Below are 16,894 nucleotides of genomic sequence, written 5' to 3'. Positions count from 1 at the left end.
TACCGCACATATTCTTTTATTTACTTCATGTGTGGTTTGTGTTGGCCATCACATGGTATTTATGCAGGGTTTGCTTACACCACTGGTAGGAGTTCTCTTGCTAGTGAACTCTTTTTGCTTCATTGAAGCTGGTCTTTGAGAGATTTGTTCTAATCTACTGCTTAAAGACCCTGGGTGTAGCCACGATCGTCATCTTGAGGCTCACCCAGTTTTGTTTTTTGTTGTTTTCTTCATGTATGGTTTATGTTGGCCATCACATGGTGTTTACTCAGGGTTTGCTTACACCCCTGGTCAGAGTTCTCTTGCTATTGAACTCTTTTTTTCTTTACCGAAGCTGGTATTTGAGATATTTGCTCTAATCTGCTGCTTAAAGACCCTGGGTGTAGCCAAGATCGTCATCTTGAGGCTCACCCAATTTTGTTTTTTATGTTTGTGGAAGGTTATGACCCTTCTACACTCATGTCTCATGTTCTTTAATTGATGAACATGTTTTGGGAGGACGGTTATGAGCCTTTCTAATGTAAACTCCTCCTTGTAACGATTTCGCTCAGGTGACGTTGGATGATCAGTCCTTGTTGTCACACGGTAAATGTACACAGACTCTTTAGATTTGGATATAAGGAGCATCTGAATTGACCTTTCTTATTTACTTTAGTTTTTCTTAGAGCAAAATATGACTGAAAATAGTAAAGTAATTTATGTTGATTACATTTACATACTAAAATGAACACGCAATGTGTTAGCTAGCACTGGTGCTACCTTTAACACTTGTTTTAAGAGTAGAAGTGGCGCAGGCTCTGTGCATTCCACGTTCTTGGAATGATGGTGAATGCTTTTTCCTACTCCTTTCGTTTTTCCATCACTTCCTTAGAGAATTTAGGAAGTTTAGCCATAGATTTTTAAGAATGGAGTGTTGATCGAGTGAGATAACACTTGTTCCATAAACTTTTTCTGTTCCGGCTCTAGTGGGTTTCGCATGGCTCGAGAAGGATAAGGAAGTGGAGGTTCATACAGTTTTAAAAATGAAGCTTTTTCATTGTTCAATGGCCACGACGTAGCGTCGTGGTCACTACATCGTGGGCACTAGGAGACTAGTTTTATGTTTTTGCTTCGCTTCATCTCGTTGTGGATCGGGATGTCCGGTAGTTGCATCGTGGATCACTAATGGCTTAGTATTAACCTCTTTTTCAGTGTATAATGTCATACATGAGATTGAGGTTTTGGATCGGGATTTTTCGGTGGTAACCGCTCGTTTACTAACTTGGTCAATTGACCCAACTAAGTCTCAATGTTTAGTATCGCCACTTGTTGTTCCTTATTGTAGCATCAATCACGTCATGTCTTTTCTTTGACTACAAAGTATGAAAGCATTGACTCAAATTCGGATTTGTACTCGGGAGGTAGTTGTTTTTTTTTATAAAAGCCTCGGTCAGTTTGCCTAAACTTTTTTTCTTTCGACTTCTTGTATTTATTGTATGGCACCCACTCCTTCATGGGTTTTCTCCAATATTCATTGTATTTTTCCCCACTCGAATAACAAGCTTCAACCTTCTGATTTCCATTCTCGTCGAGGTCACAGTTCTTGGTTAAATGTGTTCCACAATAATTATCACCCCCAACTCGAATTGCATGGATGGATTGATCCATTTTGTCATTCTTCGGTCCATGGAGTCTAACTTTTCCATCACCGCAACCAAATCTTTCAAAGCTCCATTACCATCTTTGTATCCTATCGTCTTATCTTCTCAGGGGTTGTGGTACTCCCTTGAGTGTTTGGAAAAATCCTAAATTAGCTCCTTAATTTTTATCGGGGCCTTCTTAGTTAGCGGTTCTTGAGATTCAAAGAGTTGTCGTGTGGTCACGTTTACCCCATCATAAAATATCGATACTTCTTGTTGAACATTGAGGTCATGTTGTTGACAATTTCTCAGCAACCCCTTGTATCTTTCCCATTCTTCATGCAAGTATTCCATGCCTAGTTGTTCAAAGTTGGCCACGTTCATTTTTAGTTTTGATATCGTTGATGGTAGGCTGAATTGTTGGATGAACTCTTCACGAAGTTGTGCCCATGTGGTGATGGCTCTAGGTGAAAGGGCTTTAAGCCAATCCTTCACCGCTTCTTTAAAATTCAAGGGAAGCATTTGCAACAACATTGTTTCACGAGGCACATTAGGAACATTGAAGTAGTTTGAAATGTCATTCACTTCATCGATATGCTTGTAAGCATCTTCGTGATCTTTCCTGTAGAATGGGATATCTTTTAACATTGCAAGTATGTGCCCTTTTAGCTTGAAATTTGTGGTATTTGGAATTTCGGGTTGCACAAGACCCGACCCGTTATCACGCATTCGTTTCTTATACTCCTCCATGGTCATCTCTGCTATGTCAACGATCTCGTCTTCTACTTCACTTTCTTTTTCAGACTCTGAATTGGCCATGTATTCACTCTATACTTCGTTCGGTTTTAATTTTTCCTTCGGCTCATCTTTTCTTTTCTCATTTCTTTGTTGCTTTTGCGATAAATAGACTCATGATCTTCCCAACCAGGTAGCGTATTAGATGAAGATGATCGGGTGATAAACATACTGCACCAAACAGGAAACAAACGCATAAAAAGAAAAAACAATAATAAAAAACTAAATTGTCTGAACGATGGCCAAAGCGTGGGAAAGAACTACCATAGCGTGGTCAATGTAGGGAAAGAAAAATAAAAACAGGAAAAATATAAAATGAAAGAAATATAACTTTATGTGAAATAATTCTACACAAAGGATCTAGAACTAATAGCAGACAAAATTAACTAAATTTAGGTCGTTCCCCGGAAATGGTGCCAAAAACTTGATGTGTATTTTAAGTACTAGTTTTAAAACCAACTAATCTAGACTAACTAATATGCGATAGGCAGTGTACCTAATTGATTAATAGGATAGTTCAGGTAAGTCGGGTATTGAACACAGGGAACAAAAATAACAGTTAAAATTACCTACTAAAGTTATTAAAGTAAATTAAGCAAATAAAAGGGGGGGGGGGTCTAGTTTTGCAAGTCTAGAAACTTAAATCACTTAACAAGTAAGTAAACTTAATGCAAGAAGAAACAAGAAAACGATTTAGATTCAATATTAAATAGTACTTTCGTTAGATCCGAATCCCCCATTTTCCATATGGTTGATTTCTTATTAAACTACTATTGTTGGTTACCAAATTATTATTTAACTAGTTATTATGATCAAATTCCTAGTTGTTACCGATTTATGAATTACTATGTTATGATCAAACACAAGCAACCACAAAATTGATATAAATATGAATTTTGATATGAATGATAAATCTAAGAGTTAATTTCTTATTATCAAGTCAAGCAACTAAGCACAAATTATGGATCAATTATGCTCTCTAACACAATTAAATTTTCTAATTTTAATTACCTATTCTAAGATTTGTCCAACCCTAGCTCTAGCAATTTAATGATTATGAACCACTAGGTAATGAAGTTCATGTATATAGAATGATCATCTACTACACAAAACTTATATTAAGGCAATCAAATACTAGAACGAAAACATTTAACGTTTTGATTTCTCAACACTAGAAAAACCAACAATAATTAATCATAAGTTTGAAACCTACACATAGTTTAAAGGGTTCATAATCACCAACGAACGTAGAAGGGTTTTAGCCCATAAAGATAGAAGAAAAACATATAGAATCAATGCTAATAAAACTAGACATAATTAAAGCTAGCAAACCGAAAGATTTAATGTTGTTTTCTTCTAGATCCCTTCAACAATTTAGCTCCAATCGAATTCTGATTCTCCAAGGGTTTTCCATGGTATTTTTCACAGCACTCTCCATAAAATCGGTTAGAAGTCCCTCCATTTGACCTAATGTTTGAAATTTATAGTTTCCATAAATCTACCTCCCACGCCGTGGAAAATAGTTCTCACGGCATGGCGATCTTGTTCCACGCGTATTCCCTAAGGCAGCTTCTATGATCATGAATATTCTACTCACCAAAGCGTGGCAGGAATTCCTCATGTTATGGGCTTCATATTTCTTGATTTATTTGACTGCGATTGAGTTGGTCCAATACTCCAGCTTCCAGCTACGCATTTGCTTTCTTTTAATCCTGAGCATGTGTTTGCTGTTACAAAATAGAATTCAAACGTATTAAGTATCTTTTATCAGAAAATAACATAATTTTAGCTAAAAATATTAAGATAATGCACAAAATAAATGATTAAATATGCACATATCAACGTCTAAGGTAGAAAACGATGTTCGGCGAGGAATATCGATATGACAATGTGAGTTAGATCACGAGTGATCTCGATTGTAACGTTTCAAAAAAAATCATAATAAATTTAATCTTTTACAATAGCCCATTTAATGAAAAGAAGTGTTTACATAATGATTGTTTTCAAAACATTATTCAAAAATAGAGTCTCCCAAGGTCCAACCAATCATAAAACCAAGGATGTGTATGGTCACACCTTCACCTTTCCACGGTCCTCTAAAGTACTTGAAACAAAACTAAAACTATAAGACAACACTTAGTGAGTTTCCCCAAAGTACCACCACATAAACATAACAAAGAAGCATGCAAGGCCTACAGCCTATCTGAACCGCTCTACGGGGCGCCGACCTAGCTGGATCGCCTCGTAGAGCCTACAGCCTATCCGGTTGCTCTGGGTGTCTTGGCCTACAGCACAAAGTAGGACCGCCTAAACCCAAACTCTAAATGTCAAAACATTTCCATTCTAAATTAATAAAATTTCCCCACAAACAACCTTGGTCAAAACTAGTCGAAGTCAACAAGTCAACCGAGTCAACTCAGTCGAGTTAACTCAGACTTCGTACGTGGGGTGTAATCTGGAGGTACGTGGGGTGTACGAGCATGCCCGAGGCGTTGAGGCCCGATCTGTGTACGCACAGTCTACCATCCGGTACGCCCAACGTACTCAACAGTCCCCTGCCTTAACCTATTAAGAGCTTAACTCTTTGACTTAACACGCCCAATTGCAGATCCAAGGCTAAAATACCATCAAGATTCATAAAGTTTCCAACTTTATGACTTTGCATGTCCATTAAGTGCTTAATACCCAAAATCTCAACATCTTAATGCACTAAGACCTACTATATCACGCATGGAGTAAAACTAACCATCAAGACCACATTTTTATGACTTAAGACCCCCCATAAGGTCTGAAAGGACGACTTATTTGATCAAGAACATGCCATGCTCAAGAATTACCATATTTGGGACCAAAAGTGCCCTAAAGGAAGAAATAGCTAGATCTACAAGATAGAGTGATCAAGTTGTGAACTTTTTACCTGCAAGAAGTTGCTAGCAAGTGTGGAATCCCAGATCTAAGTTGCTTCCAAGCTTCAAGGTTCTTGCACCAACTTCTCCTTCTTCAAGAACACTAAAAGGCACACAAATGAGCTTAAAACACTCTTTCTCACTTAGGGTTTGATAGAGGGTCACTCAGATGGGGGCTGATGAGAGAATGATAACTGAGGCTATAATGGTGTTTATATATGGATCAAACCCTAAAAATTAGGATTTGGAGTTTCTCCACGTACGCCCAGCGTACTAGTTTCCGCCCTAGTATGCTCAGCGTACGAAACATAAGCCCAACGTACTACCCAATGCCCAAAATTACTAAAATGCCACTACGAGCCATTTTGTACTCTTTCTTATACTCAAGGACCAAAATTCAATATTTGATCATACATAGGGTTACAATTGAAAATACCTCAACATCATGATGTTACAATTCTCCACCACTTAAACTAGACTTCATCCTTGAAGTCGGCCGTCACAAACAAATCAGGATAATGCTCCCGCATCTCCTCCTTCGGCTCGCAGGTCCACTCGGAGCCTTTCCTATGTTGCCACTGAGCCTTTACCAAAGGTATCTCCTTGTTGCGCATAATCTTCGTCTTCCTTTCCATTATCGCTACCGACCTCTCAACATAATTCAGGCATTCATCGACCTGAATATCATCCAAGGGAACCACTGCCTCATCATCCAACAAGCACTTACACAATTATGAAACACGGAAAGTAATGTGGATTTGGTTGAGCTCACTCGGCAAATTCAACCGGTAGGCCACCCTGCCTACGCTGGCGATCACTCGGAACGGTCCAGTATACCGGGGACCCAATTCCCCCTCTTACTGAAGCGTACCACACCCTTCCAGGGTGAGACCTTCAGCAGCACCATAGCGCTGACCTGAAATTCCAACTTTGATCAGCGCCGGTCGACATAACTCTTCTGCCGACTCTGAGCTGTCTGCAATCTCTGTTTGATCTGTTGAATATGTTCCATGGTCTGAAGGACTACCTCAGCTCTTCTCATGACTCTGTGCCAACCTCCATCCAACAAACTGGGGTATGACACCTCTGACCATATAGGAGCTCAAAAGCAGGGGCACCAATGTTGGAGTGATAGTTGTTGTTGTAGGAGAACTCCACAAGAGGTAGGTAGGAATCCCAACTCTCACCAAAATCTATAACACAAGCCCGTAACATATCCTCAAGTGTATGTATGGTCCGCTCACTCTGACTGTCGGTCTGCGGATGATAAGCAGTATTGAAATGTAACCTCGTGCACAGTTCCTCATGGAACTTCTGCCAGAATCGGGAAGTGAACCAAACATCTCGGTCTGATACAATGGAGACTAGAACACCATGACGAGTAAAAATCTCCCGAACATACACATCGGCCAATTTTTCGGCTGAAGAGCTCTCCCAGGTGGCCAAAAAGTGGGCACTCTTGGTCAATCGATCCATGATGACCCATATAACATCAAAACCCTTGGCGGTATTTGCCAACTTGGTGATAAAATCCATGGTTATTTGTTCCCACTTCCACATGGGAAACTTCAAAGGCTGAATCTTGCCATGTGGCCTCTGATGCTCGGCCTTTACCATCCTACAAGTCAATCGCCTCTCAACATACCAGGATATCTCCATCTTCATACACGGCCACCAGTAACTTAATCTTAAATCCCGATACATCTTGGTGGCTCCCGGGTTTATAGAAAAGCGAGACTTATGAGCCTCCTCCAACACTATCTTTCTAATCCCACTAGAAAATAGAACCCAAACCCAACCACACCGGGTCAACAACCCCCGACTATTGGTGACAAACTTCTCGATCTCGCCCCTGATCCTCTCATACTTCTAGTTCTCCTTCCTAACTCCCTCTGCCTATACCTCTCTAATCAAATCCAAAAGTGGGGAATCAATTGATATCCTTATACACATCTCTCCCGTTGAAGGTCCAAACAACTTGCGGCTCAAGGCATCCGCTACCATATTCGCTTTACCCGGATAGTAAAGGATCTCGCAGTCATAATCCTTGACCACGTCCAACCATCTGTGCTGCTTCATATTCAGGTTCGGCTAGTCCATACGATATCTCAAACTCTTGTTATCCGTGTAAACGGTACAACAGACCCCATATAGATAATGTCTCAAAATCGTGAGGGCAAACACCACTGCCCCAAACAGCAATTCATGAGTAGGATATCACACCTCATGCGGCTCCAGATGCCACAAAGCATAAGCAATCGCTCGTCCCCTCTGCATAAGGACCGCCCCCAAACTAGTGATGGATACATCATAAAATACCATGAAATCCTCGACACCCTCAGGAAGGGTTAACATCGGGGCCTCACATAATCTTTGTCGCAGCATCTCAAAAGCATCCTACTGCTCAAGGACCCATTGGAAATCCACTCCCTTCCTCATCAGAAGAGTGAGGGGTATTGCGATCTTGGAGAAGTACTGAATAAATCTCCGATAATATCCCGCGAAACCCAAGAAACTCCTGATCTCTAACTCTGAGGGATATTTTGGAACCTCCCACTGCATCCCGACCTCGATCTTGGCCGGATTGACCAAAATCCCATCCTAGTGAACGATATCTCCCAGGAATTGGACCTCTCGTAACAAAAACTCACACTTCGAGAACTTGGCATATAGTCGTTCCCGCCTCAATACTCCCAAAAAGCTCTCGAAGATGCTCATCGTGCTGCTCTCTGGTCTTAGAATACACCAAGATATCATCAATGAACACAATAACTAATCGATCGAGCATCAGTCTGCATACCCGATTTATCAAATCCATAAACACTACAGGTGCATTGGTGATTCCAAATGGCATCACCACGAACTCGTAATGCCCATAACGAGTCTGAAACGCGGTCGTCTCCACGTCCTCCTCTCTCATCCTCACCTGATGATACCCCAACCTCAAGTCAATCTTGAAGAACCAAGATGCACCCTACAACTGATCAAAGAGGTCATCAATCCGTGGAAGGGGATAATAGTTCTTCACCGTCAACTTGTTCAACTCCTGGTAATCAATGCACATTATGTGTGAAACATCCTTCTTCTTGATGAACAGAATCAGCGCTCCCCACGGTGAACTGTTCGGTTTGATGAACTGCTTGCCCAACAGCTCCCGAAGCTGAGAGGACAACTCCTGCATCTTGGATGGTGCCAAGCGGTATAACACCTTGGAAATCGGGGCTGCACATGGTACTAGGGCAATCCTACACTCAACCTACCTCTCGGGAGGTGCAACAGGTACCTCCTCCGGAAACACATCAGAAAACTCTCTGAAAACTAGAACCTCTGAATCCGAAGTCTGCTCCCCTACCCGAGTATCAACCACAGAGGAAAGATAACCCATACACCCATGTTGAATATATTGTCGAGCCCTGGATGCCGAACAAAACCCTGATCCAACCCTGGTACCCTCTCCGTAGACGACCAAATCTCCCCCACTTGGGGTTCTAACTATCACTTGCTGACCCTCACAATCGACCATAGCACCAAACCTGCTCAGCCAATCTATCCTTACTATCACGTATACATCCCCCATGGGGATAGTGATCAAATCAATTGGATAAGGCACCCTGAAGATCTCCAATACACAACCCTGATACACTCTAGATGCAGAAACCTCGTGTTCGTTGGCGATAGAAACCCGCAATGGACAATCCAACTTGCTAAGGGGCATACCAAAATCCCTACTAAAAGATAGAGACACAAAGAACCGACTCGTCCCCAAATCAAATAAGACAAGAGCAGGCAAGAGTTCACTAAGAATGTACCTATTAGAAACATAAACATAATCATACCATAAAATAATCGATAGAAAAATAAATAGAAACATGCCAATCATAACGTCTGGCACTGCCCTAGCATACTCGGCAGTCAGCTAAAAATCACGGCCTCGAGCCCTCGGTGGCTCCACCATACCCTGGCATCGATCAATAATCCTAAAAGTCGTTGGCGCTGGAGCCAGCACCAGTCCCGCTGTGAGAAAAGGACAGTTGGCCTTAATATGGCCAACCTGCTCACAATGATAACATATCCTGGTGGTCGGTGTAGAGACATGTCGGCGACAGTCCTTGGCATAATGCCCATCCTTTCCACATTTGTGGCACCCTGAAGTAGATCGACAAGAACCCTCATGTACCTTAACACACTTGCTGCAAGTACGACCCCTCTGACTCCCAGATCTCGCATCAGTGGTCTTGAGGCGCTTCGTCACAGGTTGCGACTGCACAAGGGTCTGCCTCATCTCCCTCGTCTGGAGATTCATCTCAATCTCAAGCCGCCTCGCGGACTCTCGTAACTCAATGAGTGAACCATGGCGTTGTGTAGAGGCAAACTGGCAGATGTCTTTCTTGAGCATGCTCAAGTATCGGGTCATCTGAGCTTGCTCAGAAGTAGAAAACTCAGGGCAGAACAACGCTCTCTTAGTGAACATCTTGGTGATCTCATTCACCGACTCCGTGCCCTGCCTCAGGTCCAGATACTCCTGGGCTAATCTCTCTCTCTCTCTCTCTCTCTCTCTCTCTCCACCAAAGGGACGTATCTCGAACGGAAAATCTCAGAGAACTGCTCCCAAGATACAACAGCTCTCTGCTCTAGAGTGTATAAACCGGTAACTAGCCTCCAGCAATCCTTCGCTCCAGACCGAATAAGGTTCAGAGCGGATTTGACCTTCTGTTCAGCTGGGCAGGAACACGTAAAGAAACATCCCTCAACGTCAGACATCCACCTCATGGCTATGATCGGATCCTCGACTTCCTAAAACATCGGGGGCTTCATATTGTCGAAGTTCCGATACTAGAAGGCTCTCCCCCTCCAGTCCCCGCAGCAGCAAAGGCCGCGGCGGCTGCAGCAGCAGCAGCCTCTAAAAGTGTAGCATATCGGTCATCAAAGAACTCCATCATAGCGGTCTTGATAGAACCAAACAAATCCGGTATCTTCCCCCGGACAATAGAAACAACCTCAACATGAATCATCTCCTTGACCTGATCCTCGGTCAACCTTGGCCTATCCTGGCTACTTGCTCCTGATCCGAATCCCCTCGTGAACACCATACTGAAAATAAACTAGAGAGATATCAGATAAAACACATATCACACCATAGGAACCAACCCACATCACGAACCTAGGGGTTGTGACTATCCTGCTACACGTACATGTCCTGTGCTTCCAGTAGTACGGGCCCATACTACCTTCCACACCTACCCGTATTTGTCTCAGAAGATCATTACAACAACCCTAACAGCACTCACTAGAATATGCATACACCCTGTTCTCACTTCCTAGAGAAAGGCTAAACATCCCTCGACTGGTCGGCTGACCCCATATAACTCATCCATAAAACTTCCACCAACCGTGCAGCACTCGTGTATGCTAATCATATATAACACTGGATCCTATAGACAGTCAAATACTTGATTCTACCCTAAGCCCACAACTAAACAAGGAATAGGAAATAAGGCCAAATCAAACATTCTCAGGCTATAAAATCTTAGTTATGTATAATTTTGATGCATACATTAAGCAACTACAGTAATGATGTCAAGTTCATATAATGAAGAAACCCTAGGCTATCAGGCATCATATAATCAAAAAGTTCTATAATGCAATTCCTGAAGATCCCTAGTTTATCACTAGCATGTTGTTCTAACATAACATAACATCAAATAATAGTGTGGTAACTTGGGGTCTACTTACTGGCTCCGACTGATCATACACATAACACCCTTTCTTGATTTTTTTGAAAACAATTTTAGAAATAATTTTTAAAAATTTTGCAGTTCCTTAGTTTGAGACTGGACTCACATGGCTGTTCCTCCAATTCGCTCAAACCAAGGCTCTGATACCAACTTCTAACGTCTCAAAAAAATCACAATAAATTTAAACTTTTAAAACAACCCTTTTACTGAAAAGAAGTGTTTACATAATCATTGTTTTCAAAACATTATTCAAAAACAGAGTCTCCCAAGATCCAATCAATCATAAAACCAAGGATATGTATGGCCATGCCTTCGCCTTTCCACGGTCCTCTAAAGTACCTGAAACAAAACTAAAATTGTAAGCCAAAGCTTAGTGAGTTCCCCCAAAGTACCACCACATAAACATAACAAACAAGCATGCAAACATAAGCAACCAGCCTCACTGGACCGCCTCGTAGGGCCTATAGCCTATCTGGACCGCTCCACGAGCAGTCGACCTGACTGGACCACCTCGCAGGACCTATAGCCTATCTGAACCGCTCTCGGGCCTCCGGCCTGACTGGACCACCTCGTAGGGACTACAGCCCATCCATTCGTCCCCGGGTATCTTGGCCTACAACACATAACAGGATCGCCTCAACCCAAACAAACATGTCGACATATGTAGCAAACAAACATGAACATAAAGCCAACAGATACAGATAATAATACGCATCTAACTGATCATAACATCATAACATCATACGGTAACCAGGATATCAATCTAATGGGTCGACCTTGGTGCCTTCGACCCATAAGTACAGTGAGGAAAACTCACCTTACACTCTAATGAATATCTGATCAATACTCTGATCCCAAATACCAACTCAACCCAAATCCTAAATGTCAAAACATTTCCATTCTAAATTAATAACATTTCCCCACAAATACCCTTGGTCAAAACTAGTCAAAGTCAACAAGTCAACCGAGTCAACACAGTTGAGTCAACTCAGCCAAGTTGACTCAGGCTTTGTACGCTAGGCATACTCCGGAGGTACGCAGGGCGTACGAGCATGTCCGATGCATTACGGCTAGATCTGTGTACGCTCATCGTACGCAGAAGTCCCCTACCTTAACCTATTTAGAGCTTAACTCTTCGACTTAACATGTCCAATTGCATATCCAAGGCTAAAACACCATCAAGAGTCATAAAGTTTCCAACTTTATGAATTTTCATGTCCATTAAGTGCTTAATACCCAAAATCTCAACATCTTAATGCATTAAGATCTTCTATAGCACACATGGAGTAAAACTAACCAGCAAGACCACATTTTTATGACTTAAGACCCTCCATATGGTCTGAAAGGACGACTTATATGATCAAGAACATGCCATGCTCAAGAATCACTATATTTGGGACCAAAAGTGCCCTAAAGGAAGAAATGGTTAGATCTACCAGATAGAGTGATAAAGTTGTGAACTTTTTACCTCCAAGAGGTTGCTAACAAGTGTGTAATCCCAGATCTAAGTTGCTTCCAAGCTTCATGGTTCTTGCACCAACTTCCCCTTCTTCAAGAATATCAAAAAGGCACACGAATGAGCCCAAAACACTCTTTATCACTTATGGTTGGATAGAGGTTCGAAATCTCAGATGGGGGCTGATGAGAGAATGATAAGTGAGGCTATAATGGTGTTTATATATGGACCAAACCCTAAAAATTAGGGTTTAGAGTTTCTCCACGTATGCCTAGCGTACAAGGTGTACGCCCAACGTACTACCTAATGCCCAAAATTACCAAAATGCCACTATGGGCGATTTTGTACTCTTTCTTATACTCAGAGACCAAAATGCAATATTTAATCATACATAGGGTTATAATTGAAAATACCTCAACATCGGGATGTTACATCGATAAGCTCTGGTAAGATGACATTTAGGTGCGATAAGAGTAGGATTTCGGGGACGAAATCTCTGTAAGTGCGAAAGAGTTGTAACACTCCATTTTCGTCTTATAGTATAAATGACCAGTTACGTAAATATACGTTTTTGATAGAGGACTATATAGGATAAATAGTCTTGATAGAAGTTGAAATAGTCATAAAAGTGAGATCGTGCATATAAGGAACACCTAAATCTTACTTAGTATGATGAAGTTATGATTTTTCGAAGTTTCGATACAACAGTGCACGACACTGAAATGAAAATTAAGATCAGTTGATTATTAGCTAAAACAATCTAAACGGGAGTTGAAGATCTTATGAATATGAACCCATCAATATAAAGACAGTTAAGAACGGATGTCATATATGAAAGAGTTATGATTTTTATACGGGTTTTAACAGTCTAAGCACTTTAAAAATATAACATCAAAAATAAAGTGAGAATTAGACAATGGTGTCTAAATGAAAGCCATAGATCTGGTTGATAACTACATGTGGATATAAAGAACATCACAAACGGAGCTCGTATGAGAAAGATACAATTTTTATGAAGTTTTTCGAAAAGCGCAGAAAGGCGTGCCACACTTCTATAAGCAGGGGGTGCGGACCACTGTGAATTCGACATGGGTCAGCAAGACGTCGGATCAATGTCATCATAGGTCGTGGCACACCTCTTTGCTGTAAATAAAGTATTTTGGTTTCTTTCATTTCCCACATCCTCTTCACTCCAAACTTTCACATCACTCTCTCTAAGATCCTACTTTTGGGGTATTTTCGGGAGTCTAAAGAACTCCACTTTAGTGAAGCTCTAAGGAAGAGGGTCGGATAAATATAAGTGCTCGGTAGCAAAGTCCTTCCTGCACAAATCCTGGTTTTCGCTAGAAACTCCTGTAAGCTAAGCTACACTTAGTACGCTTTAAGTGTAACTTCTATTTATTTTCATAATCGTTGTTATGAATGTATAAATAAGATTATTCGGTAATTCCAGTTATAATACTGATTGATCCACTTACGGGAAAGGTTTATAGAATGGTCATGTTATCTTGGTTGTTGGATTTCAGAAAGGCTATATGCCAAAATCGCCCTACCTCCAAGTGTCTTGCCAGGCTGATCCTTATTAGACTGAACTCTAAGTATTCATTGGGATTAATGAAATATCTAGCTTTCATTACCAAATCATCATAGGGATTAATAAGTTATAATACTATAGCTTAATACTTGATATTAGCATTACACGGCAGTTGAATTGTCAAAAGGATAGTTGTTAATTGTCTGAGTAACTGTCCACGTGAGTTATCTCACTACACCATGTATTACATATGTCCATGTATGTTAGGATAGAGGGCATGTAGGGTAGAGCTGATAGTATAATCTCTATGTGCTTAAGCGTAAATGTACTTGAAACTGGTAGAGTAGAAAGGATAAATGTGCATGTACAAGTAGAGTTTAAACTGCAGTCTTTATGAACGTAATTGTTGTGATATTGAACTGTCTATTAAGATTTAGTTAGGGGATGATGGCAGAACAACAAAGAGGTTGGGAGCCTATAGGCCCGCATGTTGATGAAATTCCATGTAGGTCGTAAGTACACATAGAACCGTGTTGATGAAATGGCATGTAGGACGTAAGTACACATAAACCCGTGTAAAAAATAGCATGTAGGTCATAAGTACACATAGACCTGTGTTGACGAAATGACATGTAGGCCGTAAGTACACATAGACCCGTGTTGACTAAATGATATGTAGACCGTAAGTACACATAGACTCGTGTTGAAGGTGAAATGGTTGGGTCGTAAGTCTAAGATACACATATTATTGGTAGATCATGAGCCATTGTTTGTATACATGTATATGTATTGTGGTATATGGTATTTTGGAGAACTCACTAAGCCTCGTTCTTATCCAATCGAATATATATATTTTTTAAGTATTTCAAATGATTCATGAGAAAGGCAAGGCTTGACAGTACACATGTGAATTCGCAACATGTTTCCGCATAATGTAATTATACTTTGATATTTTTTAATAAATAAAAATGAAAATTTTGGGTTGAAAACCGGGACTTTCCATTTTTGGTATTTTTTTTGAACGGCAAATCTATTTAACTCCTATAAACTATTATAATAAATCCACTTATGTCCCTAACAGGACTTGAACCCTCGACCTGAAGAAGGGAGTGCAAGTAATTGAATATCAAACCATCTTCCAACCACTCCATTTATTAACATTTTTGGTAATTACTTAGTGGGTTCAACATTGAAATTTTTTAGCTTTGGTATCTCAATTTTAGGGGACTATAAGTCATTGAATATATAACGAAAAAATATCAAAATTATAGTCTAAAACTATGTACAAACTCTAAGTTACACATTGGAATAACCTCATGTTAACCCAACTTCAAACAAATAAGATATGCATGTTCTAAAATTTCACAGAATTCAAAAAAAAAATGAAACACTGAAAATTTCCTACTTTGATATCTCGAATGTGGGGGGTGGGAGGGGGGGACTATAAGCCAATGAATATGAAGCCAAAAATAACAAAATTATATTCTAAAATTACATTCAAATGCTAAACTACACATTGGAAATGAGTGCATGCTAATCCGACTTCAAACGAATTAGATATGTATATTTGAAAATTTTCATAGAATACAATATAACTGCATGTCAATCTCACTTCAATCTCACTTCATAGAAAATTTTCAGCTTTTATGTTCCAACTTTGGGGGACTTTATATGTAACCAAAAATGACACAAATATAGTATAAAATCATGTACAAACTCTAAACTACACACTGAAAAAAACTGCATGTCAATCTCACTTCAAACATATGAGATATGCATATTTTAAACTTTTCAAAAAAAACTAGTTCCAGTTTCTAACACCGGTTCCTGTTCTTCAACCCGGTTTACCTAGACCTGAAGGACCTAAACCCATAATACCCAAAACCTGGATAAATCAACTCTTTAAACCCAGAATCTGGACCAATTTTACATATTCCAGTTCTAACGATTCTGGTCCAGTCTGGTTTTGGTTTTCTGATTTTAAATCTCATCCTTACTAATAACTATATACAAGAAAACAACAAAATCACGTGTTGCCTGTTGGTTGTTTGTTTTAAAACCTCATCTTAATCATTTTTTAGGAAATTTAATGACATGACTTTAATAAGTTAAAATGTGTGTAGTTTCATTTTGGTTTTGGTATATTAGGTATATTGCATATCAAATAGTTAGTTTAGTTACTTTTTTTTTACAATCGATAAACTATACACTATACAACAAATCAAACCAGAAAAAACTAATTTAAAATCAAGTAAGGGAAATTAACTTGTAGAGTCTGAAATAAAAAGAAAACCCTAGAATGATAGAGAGTATCATGATGCGTACATCGAAGTAACCTCAACAACTTAATAACATGTCCTTGTATACCTCTAATTAAAACCATGTATCATAAATATTACTAGTAATCAAACCCAATTAATAGAATTATAGGTCCTCTTCTCCTATTGCCTCACTCATTCCCTTATTTCCAATCATCTTATATTTATCTTTCTTGTGTAATTGGACACACACACACACACACAAGGGGATGGTGTTACCCGACCTTGGTTTTTCTATTGGATTCATAAATCCATTGATTGAAACGACTTCATAATCACATGCTATCCTTGAGGGAAAACCATAGTGTCAGTATACGATTCTTTACAACGGTGGTAAAGAAATTGGGAAAATATAGGGTTTGAGGAAATTTGAAGCGGGGATTTACATATCATGTTATCACAATCTCATGGAATTCAACTAAAAAGGTTAAAAAACTTTAGAGAAATGATAAACAATTTTTGTAAAAAAAAAACACGTGAAAACAAAAGGAAACTTTGTTGCTTACAAACTTCTCCAAAAGGATATGTTCT

General features: G+C 39.9%; 1 non-coding gene across 1 annotated transcript; it reads left to right on the top strand.

The window, feature by feature from the left end:
• Positions 1 to 1,905: 1,905 nt before the first annotated feature.
• On the top strand, positions 1,906 to 2,012 carry LOC145168099 (small nucleolar RNA R71). The gene has a single exon (XR_013741687.1). It is a non-coding gene; the product is annotated as a small nucleolar RNA R71 (small nucleolar RNA).
• The last annotated feature ends 14,882 nt before the right edge of the window (positions 2,013 to 16,894 follow it).

Source organism: Lactuca virosa, chromosome 3, assembly GCF_052849685.1.
Source record: "Lactuca virosa cultivar CGN04683 chromosome 3, Lactuca_virosa_CGN04683_v6, whole genome shotgun sequence".
Taxonomy (NCBI): Eukaryota; Viridiplantae; Streptophyta; class Magnoliopsida; order Asterales; family Asteraceae; genus Lactuca; species Lactuca virosa.
The sequence above is the reverse complement of the archived record's forward strand: the minus strand, read 5'-3'. Positions and strand labels throughout refer to the sequence as shown.